The 16699-nt window shown below is 46.1% G+C and overlaps 1 protein-coding gene across 1 annotated transcript in view; it reads right to left on the minus strand.

Annotated features, from left to right (window-relative positions):
- LOC134936598 (putative adhesion G protein-coupled receptor E4P) overlaps window positions 1-16319 on the minus strand; it is a 317217-nt gene extending 300898 nt beyond the window's left edge. Inside the window, exon 1 of the mRNA XM_063931708.1 lies at window positions 16262-16319. The gene's annotated coding sequence lies outside the window, so the exon portion shown is untranslated. The remainder of the gene's footprint in view (window positions 1-16261) is intronic.
- Window positions 16320-16699: the final 380 nt, after the last annotated feature.

A 16699-nucleotide genomic window follows, 5' to 3' on the forward strand; every position in this document is an offset into this window, starting at 1 on the left:
ATTAGTAAGAGGCTAGATAAGTCTGAGTCTCAGACTCAGGCATGGAATAAATCTGTAGAAGATATGTTATTACAAAGTCAGGTCCCCTCAGGGTCACACAAACGTTCGCTGGCCCATTTGGCAGACACTGATACCGACACGGATTCTGATTCCAGTGTCGACTATAGCGATTCCAGATTAGATCCAAAATTGGCAAAAAGCATTCAGTACATGATTGTGGCGGTTAAAGAGGTACTACATATCACTGAGGACCCGGCTGTCCCTGACAAAGGGTCTGTATGTATAAGGAAAGGAAACCTGAGGTAATGTTTCCTCCCTCTCATGAACTGAACCAGAGGCGGATTGGCCATAGGGTGTACAGGGAAGATTCCCGGTGGGCCGACGCACCTGTGGGGCCTGTTTTGTTTGAGAACATGTGGTCCTTTTTATAGACATAATGAATAAGATGCAAAATAATTTGCATATATGAAAATTACTTTGCCACTTAGCCTGTGATTGCAGATGATCTAGTGTATGCTCTGTCTGCCTGCTTGGCTGACATATAAGATTGAGTGAATAGTGATTGGGATACGGTTAATGTAATAAGCAGGAAAATATATCTCTCTAAAGAATTATATAGTTTCCTAAATTCTGAAGGTGTATCAATATTTAATTTTATTTCTTTTTGACTTCCCCCTTGATGCTGGACATCCCCACTATCTGGAAAGTCTTGGGGGGGGGGGGGGGGTGCTGCTGCCATGGCCCATGGCTGTACCTTACACCTTTGGTGCTGCCCATGTGGGGCCACTAGTACTAATTTTTCCAGGGCCGCTTTTTGTTCCCAATCCGCCCATGAACTGAACACGCTATTTGAAAAACTCTAGGAAGCTCCTTACAAAAAGTTTCAGATTCCCAAAAGAATTACGGTAGCTTATCCGTTTCCCTCGGCGGATAGGGAAAAGTGGGAGTCACCCCCCCGTGGACAATGCCCTGTCACGTTTGTCTAAAAAGGTGGCTCTCCCGTCACCTGACACGACGGCCCTTAAGGATCCTGCGGATCGTAAACAGGAAACTACGTTAAAGTCCATTTATGCGACCACAGGTACTCAGACCTGTCATTGCGTCTGCGTGGGTAAGTAGTGCTATCGAAAAGTGAGCAGACAACTTGTCTTCTGAAATAGATACCCTAGATAGGGATAGCGTCCTCTTGACACTGGGTTATATCAAGGACGCTGCAGCATACCTTAAGGAAGTTGCAAGAGATATTGGTCTTTTGGGACCTAAGGCAAATGCTTTGACAGTCTCAGCTAGACGAGCGTTGTGGATACACCAATGGAATGCTGATGCGGATTCCAAGAAAAGTATGTAATCTCTACCATATAAAGGTAAGGCCTTATTTGGTGACGGCCTTGATGATTTGGTGTCTACTGCTATCGCGGGTAAGTCATCCTTTTTACCTTATGTTCCTCCACAACAAAAGAAAACGCATCACTATCAGATGCAGTCCTTTCGGCCCAATAAATACAAAAAGGGCCGAGGTTCTTCCTTTCTTGCTACTAGAGGAAGTGGAAGAGGTAAACGATCACCAGCCTTGTCAGGCTCCCAGGAGCAGAAGTCCTCCCAGGCTTCTGCCAATTCCACCGCATGACGTTGGGGCTTCTATGCGGGAGGCCGCACCGGTGGGGGCACGTCTCAAACTCTTCAGTCAGTTTTGGGTTCGTTCGGACCTAGACCCATGGGTTTTACAAATAGTATCCCAAGGGTACAAGCTGGAGTTTCAAGACGTCCCCCCTCGTTTTTTTCAAATCGTCCTTACCAGCTTCGCCTCCGGACAGGGAGGTAGTTTGCAACGCAATACAAAAGTTGTGTCAAAATCACGTTATCGCCAGGGTTCCCCAGTCGCAACAGGGAGAAGGTTTTTATTCAAGCCTGTTTGTGGTCCCGAAGCCGGATGGCTCGGTCAGACCAATCCTAAACCTGAAATCCCTAAATTTCTACCTAAAGAAATTCAAATTCAAGATGGAGTCTCTCTCCGAGCAGTGATCTCCAGTCTGGAGGAAGGGGATTTTATGGTGTCGGTGGACATAAAAGATGCCTACTTACATGTTCCCATTTATTCTCCGCATCAGACTTACCTGAGATTTGCAATTCAGGATTGTCATTACCAATTTCAAATGTTGCCGTTTGGTCTGTCCACGGCTTCGAGGATTTTCACCAAAGTGATGGTGGAAATGATGGTTCTCCTTCGCAAGCATGGAGTCACAATTATCCCATACTTGGACGATCTCCTGATAAAGGCGAGATCCAGGGACCAGTTGGTGCAAAACGTTGCACTCTCCCTGACAGTTCTTCAGCAGCATGGTTGGCTCCTAAATTTGCCAAAATCACAGTTGATTCAGACGACGCGGTTGTTGTTTTTGGCAATGATATTGGACACAGAGCTTCAGAGAGTCTTTCTTCCAGTGGACAAGGCTCTGTAAATTCAGAGTCTGGTCAAACAAATTCTGATACCAGCAAGAGTGTCAACCCATCAATGCATTTGGTTGCTGGGAAAGATGGTAGCGGCCTACGAGGCCATTCAGTTTGGCAGATTCCATGCCAGAGTGTTCCAGTGGGACCTGTTGGACAAGTGGTCTGGGTCACACCTACACATGCACCGGAGTATAATCCTGTCTTCCAAGACCAGGGTATCACTCCTGTGGTGGCTGCACAGCTCTCACCTCCTAGAGGGGCGCAGGTTCGGGATACAGGACTGGATCCTGGTGACCACGGATGCAAGCCTCCGAGGCTGGGGGGCAGTCACAATGGGAGAAAACTTCCAAGGAAGATGGTCAAGTCAGGAAACTTGTCTCCACATAAATGTTCTGGAGTTAAGGGCCATATACTACGGCTTCCTGCAAGCGGAAAATCTTCTTTGAGATCTGCCTGTACTGATCCAGTCAGACAATGTAACAGCAGTAGCGTACATAAACCGTCAGGGCGGAACGAAAAGCAGAGCGGCAATGGCAGAAGCCACAAGGATTTTCCGCTGGGCGGAAAAACATACAAGCGTTCTGTCAACAATCTTCCTTTCAGGAGTGGACAACTGGGAAGCAGACTTCCTCAGCAGACACGATCTCCATCCGGGAGAGTGGGGCCTCCACCAAGAAGTCTTTGCATAGGTGACAAGTCGTTGGGGAGTTCCTCAAGTAGACATGATGGCATCTCGGCTCAACAAGAAGCTTCAGAGATATTGTTCCAGGTCAAGGGACCCTCAAGCAATTGCAGTGGATGCACTGGTGACACCGTGGCTGTTTCAGTCAGTGTATGTATTCCCTCCACTTCCTCTCATTCCAAAGGTTCTAAAGATCATAAGAAGAACAAAGATCCGGGTGATCCTCATTGTCCCAGACTGGCCAAGGAGGGCTTGGTATCCAGATCTACAGGAATTACTCATAGGAGATCCCTGGCCTCTTCCTCTGCGCGAGGACCTGTTACAACAGGGGCCGTGCGTGTATCAGGACTTACCGCGGCTATGTTTGACGGCATGGCGGTTGAGCGCAAAATCCTAGCCCGAAAGGGTATTCCCAGCGAAGTCATTCCCACTCTTATTCTGGCCAGAAAAGGGGTAACATCTAAACATTATCACCGTATTTGGAGAAAATATGTTTCTTGGTGTGAATCCAAGGGGGCTCCTACGGAGGAGTTTCGGCTAGGACGTTTTCTCCATTTTCTACAAGCAGGGGTGGATGCGGGCCTAAAATTGGGCTCAATTAAGGTACAGATTTCGGCCTTATCGGTTTTCTTTCAGAAACAATTGGCCTCCCTTCCAGAAGTTCAGACTTTCGTGAAAGGCGTGTTGCACATCCAACCTCCATTTGTGCCTCCAGTGGCACCATGGGATCTTAATGTGGTGTTGCAGTTCCTTCAATCAGATTGGTTTGAACCTTTACGGAAGGTAGAGTTGAAATTCCTCACTTGGAAAGTGGTCATCCTGTTGGCCTTGGCATCTGGAAGGCGGGTGTCTGAGTTAGCGGCCTTGTCTCACAAGAGCCCTTATTTGATCTTCCATGAAGATAGAGCTGAATTGAGGACAAGTCCACAATTTCTACCGAAAGTGGTTTCCTCTTTCCACATGAACCAACCTATTGTGGTGTCTGTGGCTACTGACGCCTTCGCTGAGTCAAAGTCTCTGGATGTGGTCAGAGCTTTTAAGATTTACATCGCCAGAACGGCTCAGTTTAGGAAAACAGAGGCTCTGTTTGTCCTGTATGCTCCCAACAAGGTGGGGTGTCCTGCTTCCAAGCAGACCATTGCACGCTGGATCTGAAACACGATTCAGCACGCTCATTCCACAGCTGGCTTGCCGTTACCAAAATCGGTTAAAGCCCATTCTACTAGAAAGGTGGGCTCATCCTGGGCGGCTGCCCGGGGGTATCAGCATTGCAACTTTGCCGAGCAGCTACTTGGTCGGGGTCAAACACATTTGCAAAATTCTACAAGTTTGACACCTTGGCCGATGCAGCTACATGGTCGGTGCTGCAGAGTCGTCTGCACTCTCCCGCCCGTTCTAGAGCTTTGGTATAACCCCATGGTTCTATGATGACCCCAGCATCCTCTAGGACGTATGAGAAAATAGGATTTTAATACCTACCGGTAAATCCTTTTCTCTTAGTCCGTAGAGGATGCTGGGCGCCTGTCCCAGTGCGTACTATATCTGCAGTTATTAGTTGTGGTTACACACATGTTGTGTTACGTTTATAGTCAGCCTGTTGCTGCAAGTGTTCATGCCGTTGGCCTGTGTTCTGTTGAATACCACGTTGTGCGGCATGCTTGAGGTGTGAGCTGGTATGAATCTCACCTTAGTTTAACAATAAATCCTTTCCTCGAAATGTCCGTCTCCCTGGGCACAGTTCCTATAACTGGAGTCTGGAGGAGGGGCATAGAGGGAGGAGCCAGTTCACACCCTTTCAAAGTCTTAAAGTGCCCATGTCTCCTGCGGATCCAGTCTATACCCCATGGTTCTATGATGACCCCAGCAACCTCTACGGACTAAGAGAAAAGGATTTACCGGTAGGTATTAAAATCCTATTTTCTTTATATTATGGATTCCTCTCCTTATGCAAACACGCATCTCACTTGCTTTCCTCATTGCTTTGTTACATGGCTTAGTTGCCATAACTAGACATTTTAGCGCTGTTTGCCAGAAACAGCATCGGCACCTCCCCCCCATATATAAAACATGGCCAGTGCGTTCCCTATGCGGGCGCCAAAAATATAGGGGTGTGGTTTCATGTGGAAGGGGCGTGACCTCAGAGTAATACCAATTCATATTACGCCGTACAGATGTCTCTATTATTCAAATTACGCCACACAGTAGCGCCACTTACTCACATTACACCAGATAGAGCCCCTTTTACACATTACACCAGGTAGAGCCCCAGTCACACATTATGCCAGGTAGAGACCCTTTTTACACATTACTCCAGGTAGAGACCCTATCACACATTATGCCAGGTAGAGTCCACTTTTACACAATATGTCAGGTAAAGTACCCTCTCGCACAGTACACCAGGTAGAGCCTCCTTTTACACAGTATGGCAGGCAGAGTTCCCTTTTTGACATTATGGCAGGCAGAGCTCCCTTTAACACATTACGGCAGGCAGAGCTCCTTTTTGACATTACGGCAGGCAGAGCTCCCTCTAACACAGTATGCCAGGCAGAGCCTCCTTTTACACAGTATGACAGGCAGATCTCCCTTTTTTACATTACGGCAGGCAGAGCTCCCTTTTACACATTACTGCAGGCAGTGCTCCCTTTTACACATTAAGGCAGGCAGAGATCCCTTTTACACATCACGGCAGGCAGAGGTCCCTTTTACACATCACCACAGGCAGAGTTACCTTTTACACAGTATGGCAGGTAGAGTACCTTTTTACACAGTATGGCAAGTAGAGTCCCCTTTTACACTTAAGACAGGTAGAGCTCCCTTTTACATAGTACGGCAGGAAGAGCTCCTTTTTACACATTACGGCGGCAGAGTCCCCTTTTTTCATATTACGGCAGGCAGAGACCTCCTACTCACATACAATCTGTCTCAAAATCATGTTACATGCATCTGAAAAACACATCCAAAATACGACCATACTGTACCTTACACAAGACACTGCAAAAACTCTAATCCATGCTCTCATTATCTCCTGCATTGATTATTGCAAGTCTTCTTAACGGTCTTACCAAAAAGATACTTTTACCACTACAAACCATTCTGAATGAAGCTGTGAGGCTAATCTTCCTCGCTAGATATTCATTGGCTGCAGATCCGCTCTGTCAGTCTCTCCATTGGTTACCTGTATTCTACCGTATTGAATATAAAATACATTTACTCACACACAAGGCCGTTAACCAAACTACACCAATGTACATCTCTTTGCTTATCTCAAAATATCTCCCAACTCAACCTCTCCGCTCTTCACAAGGTCTACATCTCTCATCCACACTCATTACTCGCTCCTATGCATGATTGTAGGACTTTCTTCTGCTGCACCAACTCTGTGAAATGCCCTTCCGATGCACAAGTCTCCCAACCTTCAAGCGTTCCCTGAAAACTCACCTCTTCAGGCTAGCTTATCACATTCCAGAACCACTCACTCAACCTTCATAAGCTTTCCTATTCAATTATATTCCCACTGTACAGTCCACCCATATCCGCCACATGTTTTCTCTTTCTTCACTTTCCCTTCCTTCTGACCCTGGTTCATCATTGCTGTGATGTGATATCAGGCAGCCCACCTAGAACCTTTGCAATCCGGTGGACAACTAAGCAATACTGAAGATAGCACCTATCCTTGCGTATCAATGCCTATTTTCCTATAGATTGTAAGCAGGGCCTTCCTACCTCTATGACTGTTTGCTATTACCCAGTTTTGTTTTATTATTGTGTACAATTGTAAAGTGCAACGGAATTTGCTACGCTATAAAAGAAACTTAATAAAAAAATAAAAAAATAAATTGGGCAGCAGAGTCCCCCTTTTTACACTTTACAGCAGGAAAAGTTTTCCTTTTACATATTATGGCAGAAGAATCCCCCTTTTTTACACATTAAATAGGCAGAGTCCCCCTTTTTACATGTTAGGCAGGCAGAGTCCCCCTTTTTACACATTAGGCAGGTAGAGACTCCCTTTTACACATTATGTTGGCAGAGTTCCCCTTTTACACATTATGGCAGGCAGAGTCCCCATTTTTACACATTAGGCAGGCAGAGCCCCCCTTTTTTATACATTAAAGCAGCAGAGTCCCCCTTTTTACACATTAGGCAGACAGAGACCCCTTTTACACATTAGGCAGCAGAGTCCCCTTTTTACACATTAGGCAGGCAGAGTCCCTTATTACACATTATGGCAGCAAAGTCCCCCTTTTTACACATTACAGCAGCAGAGTCCCCCTTTTTTACACATTACAGCAGCAGAGTCCCCTTTTTTACACATTAGGCAGGCAGAGTCACCCTTTTTATACATTATGGCAGCAGAGTTACCCTTTTTACACATTAGGCAGGCAGAGCCCCCCTTTTTAACACATTACGGCAGCGGAGTCCCCCTTTTTACACATTAGGCAGCAGAGTCCCCCTTTTTACACATTATGGCAGGCAGAGTCCCTTATTACACATTATGGCAGCAAAGTCCCCCTTTTTACACATTACAGCAGCAGAGTCCCCCTTTTTTACACATTACAGCAGCAGAGTCCCCTTTTTTACACATTAGGCAGGCAGAGTCACCCTTTTTATACATTATGGCAGCAGAGTTACCCTTTTTACACATTAGGCAGGCAGAGCCCCCCTTTTTAACACATTACGGCAGCGGAGTCCCCCTTTTTACACATTAGGCAGCAGAGTCCCCCTTTTTAGACATTATGGCAGGCAGAGTCCCCTTTCTTTACACATTAGGCAGGAGAGTCCCCCTTTTTTACACATTACAGCAGCAGAGTCCCCCTTTTTACACATTAGGCAGGCAGGGCCCCCATTTTTAACACATTACGGCAGCGGAGTCCCCCTTTTTACACATTAGGCAGCAGAGTCCCCCTTTTTACACATTATGGCAGCAGAGTCCCCCTTTTTACACATTAGGCAGCCAGAGCCCCCATTTTTAACACATTACGGCAGCAGAGTCCCCCTTTTTTACACATTATGGCAGCAGAGTCCACCTTTTTTACACATTACTACAGCAGAGTCCCCCTTTTTACACATTAGGCAGCAGAGTCCCCCTTTTTACACATTAGGCAGGAAGAATCCTAGAGAGAGTGAGAGTATTATACTTACCTATGACCAGCCAGCAGGCCTCTCCTCTCGTCGTCCCCACCCTATGCTGCGCTCTTCACAACACAGAGCATTGTGGGTGGGCTGGGAGAGATGTCATCTCACCCAGCACATTGGGGGGGAAACGGAGGGGGAGAAGTAGCATTGCCTGGCTACCTATGTGAAAAGAGGTAGCCAGGCAATCAGCTGTGCAGTGATGGCAGACGCAGACCCACAGTGTGGCGGTGGCAGAGTGGCCAGGCGGGTTTTGCCCGTGGTCCTCGCCCACAGTGAATTTTACATGTTATGACAGGCAGAGCTCCCTTTTACATATTACAGCAGGCAAAGCTCCCTTTTACACATTACTGTAGGCAGAGTCCCCTTTTACACAGTATGGCAGGTAGAGTCCCCTTTAACAGTACACCAGGTAGAGCATCCTTTTACACAGTGTGGCAGGCAGATCTCCATTTTTGACATTGCGGCAAGAAGAGCTCCCTTTTACACAGGCAGGCAAAGCTCCCTTTTGCACAGTACAGCAGGTAGAGTCGCCTTTTCAACAGTACGGCAGATTAAGTCCCCTTTTACACATTACGGCAGGTAGAGTCCCCTTTTACACATTAGGCAAGTAGAGCCCCCTTTTACATTTTATGGCAGGTAGCACTCCCTTTTACCCATTATGGCAGCAGAATCCCCCTTTTTACACATTAGGCAGACAGAGCCCCCCTTTTTTACACATTACGGCAACAGAGTCCCCCTTTTTTAAGTTATGGCAGCAAAGTCCCCCTTTTTTTACACATTACTGCAGCAGAGTCCACCTTCTTTTACACATTACAGGAGCAGATTCCCCCTTTTTACACATTAGGAAGGCCGAGTCCCCCATTTTACACATTAGGCAGCAGAGTTCCCCTTTTTACTAGGGATGAGCGGGTTCAGTTCTCTGAGAGCCGAATCCTACCGAACTTCACGTCCCAAGCCTGGCTCGGGACTTTCCGCCAGACTCGGAAACCAGAACGAGGCAAAACGTCATCATCCCGCTGTCAGATTCTCACAGGTTTTGGATTCCAGAATATATAATATAATATAAGGATCGGTGCGTCGCCGCCATTTTCACTCCAGTCCTGGAGAGTGTAGCGAGAAGACGTATATCCTCAGTGTCTGTCTGTGCGGGAAAGTGGTGTGGCGACCTGCTCTGTCTTATGTGTGTCATTCCAGTGCTGTCTTGTGCCACATCAGTCCAGTGGTGGTGTCTTGTGCTGCATCAGTCCAATCACAGTGGTGGTGTCCTCTGCTGCCATATGTCCAGTGCTGCTGTATAAGTCCAGTGCAGTGGTGTTGTGTTATCCTGCATCAGTCCAGTGGTGGTGTCCCTGTGCTGCCATAAGTCCAGTGGTACTGCCATTTAAGTCCAGTGATACTGCCGTATAAGTCCATTGGTACTGCCATATAAGTCCAGTGATACTGCCATATAAGTCCAGTGATACTGCCGTATAAGTCCAGTGATACTGCCGTATAAGTCCAGTCCAGTGGTACTGCCGTATAAGTCCATTGGTACTGCCATATAAATCCGGTGAAACTGCTGTATAAGTCCAGTCCAGTGGTACTGCTGTATAAGTCCAGTGGTACTGCCGTATAAGTACATTGGTACTGCCGTAGAAGTCCAGTGAAACTGCCATATAAGTCCATTGGTACTGCCGTATAAGTCCAGTGAAACTGCCATATAAGTCCAGTGGTAGTGCCGTATAAGTCCAGTGGTACTGCTGTATAAGTCCAGTGGTACTGCCGTATAAGTCCAGCCCAGTGGTACTGCCATATAAGTCCAGTGATACTGCCGTATAAGTCCAGTGGTACTGCCGTGTAAGTCCATTGGTACTGCCGTATAAATCCAGTGGTACTGCCGTATAAGTCCAGTCCAGTGGTACTGCTGTATAATTCCAGTGATACTGCCGTATAAGTCCAGTGGTACTGCCGTATAAGTCCAGTGGTGCTGTCCTGTGCTGTATATTATTTACACCAAATAAAAGGGTTATTAATATTTAATCCAAATAATTTTTACAGGGTTTGCCCTGTCTGGTGTAGGGGTACGCTCTCCTGTGCCACATATTGTTATATAACTCCAGAAAAAATTATGGATAACAAAAATTTGGAGGATAAAATAGGGAAAGATCAAGAACCACTTCCTCCTAGTGCTGTAGCTGCTGCCACTAGTCATGACATAGATGATGAAATGCCATCAACGTCGTCTGCCAAGGCTGATGCCCAATGTCATAGTAGAGAGTATGTAAAATCCAAAAAGCCAAAGTTCAGTAAAAAGTTTAAATTTAAATGGTCTGAGGAGAAGCGTAAACTTGCCAATATGCCAGTTACGACACTGAGTGGCAAGGAATGGCTAAGGCCCTGGCCTATGTTCATGACTAGTGGTTCAGCTTCACATGACGATGGAAGCCCTCATCCTCCTGCTAGAAAAATTATAAGAGTTAAGCTGGCAAAAGCACAGCAAATAACCGTGCATTCTAAGATGGTATCACAAATCCCCAAGGAGAGTCCAAGTGTGTCAGCGGTTGTGATGTCTGACCTTCCCAACACTGGACAGGAAGAGGTGGCTACTTCCACTATTTACACACCCTCTGCAAGTGCTGGAAGGAGCTCCCACAGTCCAGTTTCTGATATTCAAATTGAAGATGTCACTGTTGAACTACACCAGGATGAGGATATGGGTGTTGCTGGCGCTGAGGAGGAAGTTGACAACGAGGATTCTGATGGTGATGTGGTTTGTTTAAATCAGGCACCGGGGGAGACAGTTATTGTCCGTGGGATGAATAAGCTCATTGTCATGCCTGGGCAAAATACCAAAAAAGTCACCTCTCCAGTGTGGAATTATTTCTTCACAAATCCGGACAAAAGGTGTCAAGCCACGTGTTGCCTTTGTCAATCCGTAATAAGTTGGGGTAAGGACGTTATCCACCTAGGAACATCCTCCCTAATACGTCATCTGCAGCGCATTCATCAGAAGTCATTGTCAAGTTCAGAAACTTTGGGTAAGAGCATAAGCAGTCCACTGACATCTAAATCCCTTCTTCCTCTTGTACCCAAGTTCCTGCAAGCCACACCACCAACTCCCTCAATGTCAATTTCCTCCTCAGTCAGGAATGTCAGTAGTCCTGCAGGCCATGTCACTGGCATGACTAACAAGTCCTCTCCTAACTGGGATTCCTCCGGAGGATCCTTCAGTGGTACGCCTACTGCTGCTGCTGTTGCTGCTGGAGCTGGGAGTCGATTGTCATCCCAGAGGGGAAGTCGGAAGACCACTTGAACTACTTCAGCTAAGCAATTGACTGTCCAACAGTCCTTTGCGAGGAAGATGAAATATGACAGCAATCATCCTGTTGCAAAGCGTACAACTGAGGCCTTGACAGCTATGCTGGTGTTAGACGTGCATCCAGTATCCACCATTGGTGCAGTGGGATTTAGACAATTGATGGAGGTAGTGTGTCCCCGGTACAAAATCCCATCTAGATTCCACTTCACTAGGAAAGCGATTCCCGGACTGTACAGGGGGACAATAAGAAAAGTGTCCTCAGTGTCCAGAAAAATGCAGTTGTATCCAATGTCCACTTAACCACGGACATGTGGACAAGTGGAGCAGGGCAAACTAAGGACTACATGACTGTGACAGCCCACTGGGTAGATGTATTGCCTCCCGCAGCAACAGGAGCGGCACCAGTAGTAGCATCTCGCAAATGCCAGCTTGTTCATAGGCAGGCTACGCTGTGTATCACCGGTTTCCGTAAGAGGCAAACCGCTGACAACCTCTTACGGAAACTGAGGTACATCATCGAACAATGGCTTACCCCACTTAGACTCTCCTGGGGATTTGTGATATCGGACAATGCCACCAATATTGTGCGTGCATTACATCTGGGCAAATTGCAGCACGTCCCATGTTTTGCACATACAAATAATTTGCTGGTGCAGAGTTTTTTTTTTAAATGACAGGGCCATGCAGCAGATGCTGTCAGTGGCACGAAAAATTGTGGGACACTTTCGGCATTCAGCCACTGCATGCCGAAGATTGGAGCACCAGCAAACACTCCTGAACTTGCCTTCCCATCACCTGAAGCAAGAGGTGGTAACGAGGTGGAATTCAACACTCTATATGCTTCAGAGGATGGAGGAGCAGCAAAAGGCAATTTAAGCCTATACATCCACCTACGATATAGGCAAAGAAGGGGGAACGCACCTGACTCAAGCACAGTGGAGAATGATTTCTGTCTTGTGCAAGGTTCTCCAACCCTTCAAACTTGCCACATGTGAAGTCAGTTCACACACTGCCAGCTTGAGTCAGGTAATTCACCTCGTCAGGCTTTTGCAGAAACAGCTGGAGAAATTGAAGGAGGAGCTAAGACGGAGCTATTCCGCTAGGCATGTGGGACTTGTGGATGGAGCCCTTCATTCGCTTTGCCAGGATTCAAGGGTGGTCAATCTGTTGAAATCAGAGCACTACATTTTGGCCACCGTGCTCGATCCTAGGTTTAAAGCGTACGTTGTATCTCGCTTTCTGGCAGACACAAGTCTGCAGAGGTTCAAAGACCTGCTGATGAGACAATTGTCAACTCAAGCGGAACGTGACCAGTCAACAGCTCCTCCTTCATTTTCTCCTGCAAATGGGGCTGCGAGGAAAAGTATAAAATTTCCGAGCCCACCCGCTGGCGGTAATGCAGGGCAGTCAGGAGCATGTCCTGACATCTGGTCCGGACTGAAGGACCTGCCAACGATTACGGACATGTCTACTGTCACTGCATATGATGCTGTCACTATTGAAAGAATGGTGGAGGATTATATGGGTGACAGCATCCAAGTAGGCATGTCAGACAGTCCGTATGTATACTGGCAGGAAAAAGAGGCAATTTGGAGACCCTTGCACAAACTGGCTTTATTTTATCTAAGTTGCCCCCCCTTCAGTGTGTACTCTGAAAGAGTGTTTAGTGCAGCCGGTCACCTTGTCAGCGATCGGCGTAGGAGGTTACTTCCACAAAATGTGGAGAAGATGATGTTTATCAAAATGACTTATAAATTCCTCCAGGAAGACATTTACTAGCAATTGCCTTCAGAAAGTCCACAGGGACTTGTGATGGTGGATTCCAGTGGGGACGAATTAATAATCTGTGAGGAGGAGGAGGATATACATGCTAAAAGGGGTGAGGAATTGGAGGATGAGGATGAGTACGACATCTTGCCCCTGTAGAGCCAGTTTGTGCAAGGAGAGATGAATTGCTTCTTTTTTGGTGGGGGCCCAAACAAACCAATCATTTCAGCCACAGGCGTGTAGCAGACCCTGTCGCTGAAATGATTGGTTTATTAAAGTGTGCATGTCCTGTTTATACAACATAAGGGTGGGTGGGAGGGCCCAAGGACAATTCCATCTTGCACCTTTTATTTTTTTCTTTGCAGCATGTGCTGTTTGGGGCCTAGTTTTTAAAAGTGCCATCCTGTCTGACACTGCAGTGCCACACCTAGATGGGCCAGGTGTTTGTGCTGCACACTTGTGTCGCTTAGCTTAGTCACCCAGCGACCTCGGCGCACCTCTTTTTTTTTCTTTCTTTGCATGATGTGCTCTTTGGGCCTAGTTTTTAAAACTGCCATCCTGTCTGTCACTGCAGTGCCACTCCTAGATGGGCCAGGTGTTTGTGCCACACACTTGTGTCGCTTAGCTTAGTTACCCTAGCGACCTCAAAGCACCTCTTTTTTTTCTTTGCATTATGTGCTCTTTGGGGCTTAGTTTTTAAAAGTGCTATCCTGTCAGGACACTGCAGTGCCACTCCTAGATGGGCCAGGTGTTTGTGCCGCCCACTTGGGTCGCTTAGCTTAGTCATCCAGCTACCTCGGTGCAACCTTTTGGCCTAGAAACAATATTGTGAGGTGTTCAGAATAGACTGAAAATTAATATTATTGAGGTTAATAATACCGTAGGATCAAAATTACCCCCAAATTCTGTGATTTTAGCTGTTTTTGTGTTTTTTTCAAAAATCATCCAGATCCAAAATCAAAACAGACCCAAAACATGAGCGAAGATCCAGATCCAAAACCAAAACACGAAAAGTGCCCGACGCACATCTCTACTTTTTACACATTAGGCAGCAGAGTCCTTCTTTTTACACATTACGGCAGAGAGAGTCACCTTTTTTTTTTTACACATTAGGCAGGCAGAGTTGCCCTTTTTTTACACATTATGGCAACGGAGTCCCCCTTTTTTTACAAATTAGGCAGGCAGAGTTCCCCTTTTTACATATCAGGCAGACAGAGACCCCTTTTTTCTTTTTTCTTTTACACATTAGGCAGGCCTAATCCCAATTTTTACAAATTAGGCAGGCAGCATCCCCCTTTTACACATTAGGCAGGCAGAATCCCCCTTTTTACACATTAGGCAGGCAGAGTCCCTGAGAGAGTAAGAGTATTATACTTACCTGTGACCAGCCGGCAGGCCTCTCCTCTCATCCTTTCCACCCTACGCTGCACTCTTCACAGCACAGGGCATTGTGGGTGGGCCGGGGCGGGCTGGAAGATACGTCATCTCAGCACGGGGCGGGGAGCAGAGGAGGAGAAGCAGCGCTGCATGGCTACCTATGTGAGAAGAGGTAGCCAGGCAATGCAGCTGAGCGGTGATGGCAGACGCGGACCCACAGTGTGGAGGCGGCAGAGCGGCCAGGCAGGTGTTGCCGGTAGTCCTGCACCCACAGTGCATCTGCACTGTGTGCAAGGCACATCTGGCACACACCTAGATACAGTCCTGCCTTTAAATCACCTAATCTAGTAAGCCTATATCCCTGTAGTTTAAATTATAGTGCCATTAATACTATATTTACCCCAAGTGCATGAATATGCATTTTTTGGCATTAAAGTGTAGTTGCCACATTCTTGACCATTCATATAGTCTACCTAGTTCCTCAGTCATTGTTTCTCCCCTCCTTGTGTGTCTACCCTATAACATACTTTTGTGTCATATGCAAAAAGTCATACTTTCTCTTCGATACCATTTGCATTGTCCCTAACAAAGATATTCAAATCACTGGTCTAAGTACAGATCCCTGGGGTACTCCACTGGTAACCACTATCTTTCTGAGACTGCACTCCATTTTCTACAACCCCTTTTTCTATCCTGCAACCAAGATCTTATGCTGGTTTAAAGAAATGGAGATTTTGCCCATAGTAACCAATCAGATTCTACTTATTTATCTAGCACATTGTAGAAGGTAATAGCTAGAATCTGATTGGTTGCTATGTGCAACGTCTTCACTTCTAAAAAACCCACACTTTAGTGAGAATCCAAACCCACTTTGAGTATGTTTAGCAGTCTGCAATATGGCAATATTTTAAAAAACCTTAAAGTCTAGATATGATACATCCACGGCCCCGCCTTCATCTATTATTTTAGTCACCTAGTCAAAAAGGCAATAAATTTGATTGGCATGATCCCCCCCCCCCCCCCCCCGTGAATCCCAGCTGTTTGGTATCATGTAAATTGCTGCATTTGAGATATTCCTCAATTCTTACTTTTAGTAGTGTTTGATCAATTTCCTACTACTGATATAAGGTTCACTGGTCAGAAGTTGCTTACCTCTTCCTTGCTTCCACTTTTGTGCAGTGGGACTCCAGTAGCTAGTGACTGGTTAAATAATTATGCTAACGATTGTACAGTTAAGTTCTTTAAGTATCCTTGGATGTATCCCATCTGGCCACATTGATTTATCACTTTCAATTTTGAGAATTCTGTTAGGACCGTCTCCTCTGTAAATGTACTTGTTGCTACCTCATTTTTATGACTGTTCGTACAACTTAACTGTGGCCCCTTTCCCTCTCTTTCAGCAGTGAATACTGAGCAAAAATCATTATTTAGATGATCTGGTATTGCCTTGTCTCCATTGACCATACTCTCACTCTATGTTTTAAGTCTTATTATTCCTCCGTATGCTTCTCTCCTTTTACTTTTATCCCTAAAAAATGTGTAGCCCCATTTACCTACTGGCTGGCCATTTTCTCCTCAGCTTGTGCCTTTGCATGTCTGATTATCTTCTTAGCCTCCTTCCGTCTGACAATATACTCCAATTTGTCATTATTTTGAGTCTGCTTATATTTTCTAAAAGTCATCTTTTTTGCTTTCACACTAGTTGATTCCTCTTTCTTGTAAACCACACTGCTTCCTTTTCCCCTCTGCTTTTCTTAACTCATTTGATACAAAGGTCTGTTGCTTTTAATATTGCAGCTTTTCATTTTTCCAACCTCTCCTGCACGCTTTCCAAGTTGCTCCAACCTGCCAATGAATCACTTACACGTCTCCCCATCTCTCAAGTCAGCCTTCTTAAAATCCAACATTTTTTTTGTGTGTGTGACATGAGTTGGTCCCTGTATTTATAGTACAGCATACTGCTTGATGGTCACTGTACCCTAGGTTTACTA

This window comes from Pseudophryne corroboree, chromosome 6 (genome assembly GCF_028390025.1).
Source record: "Pseudophryne corroboree isolate aPseCor3 chromosome 6, aPseCor3.hap2, whole genome shotgun sequence".
NCBI lineage: Eukaryota > Metazoa > Chordata > Amphibia > Anura > Myobatrachidae > Pseudophryne > Pseudophryne corroboree.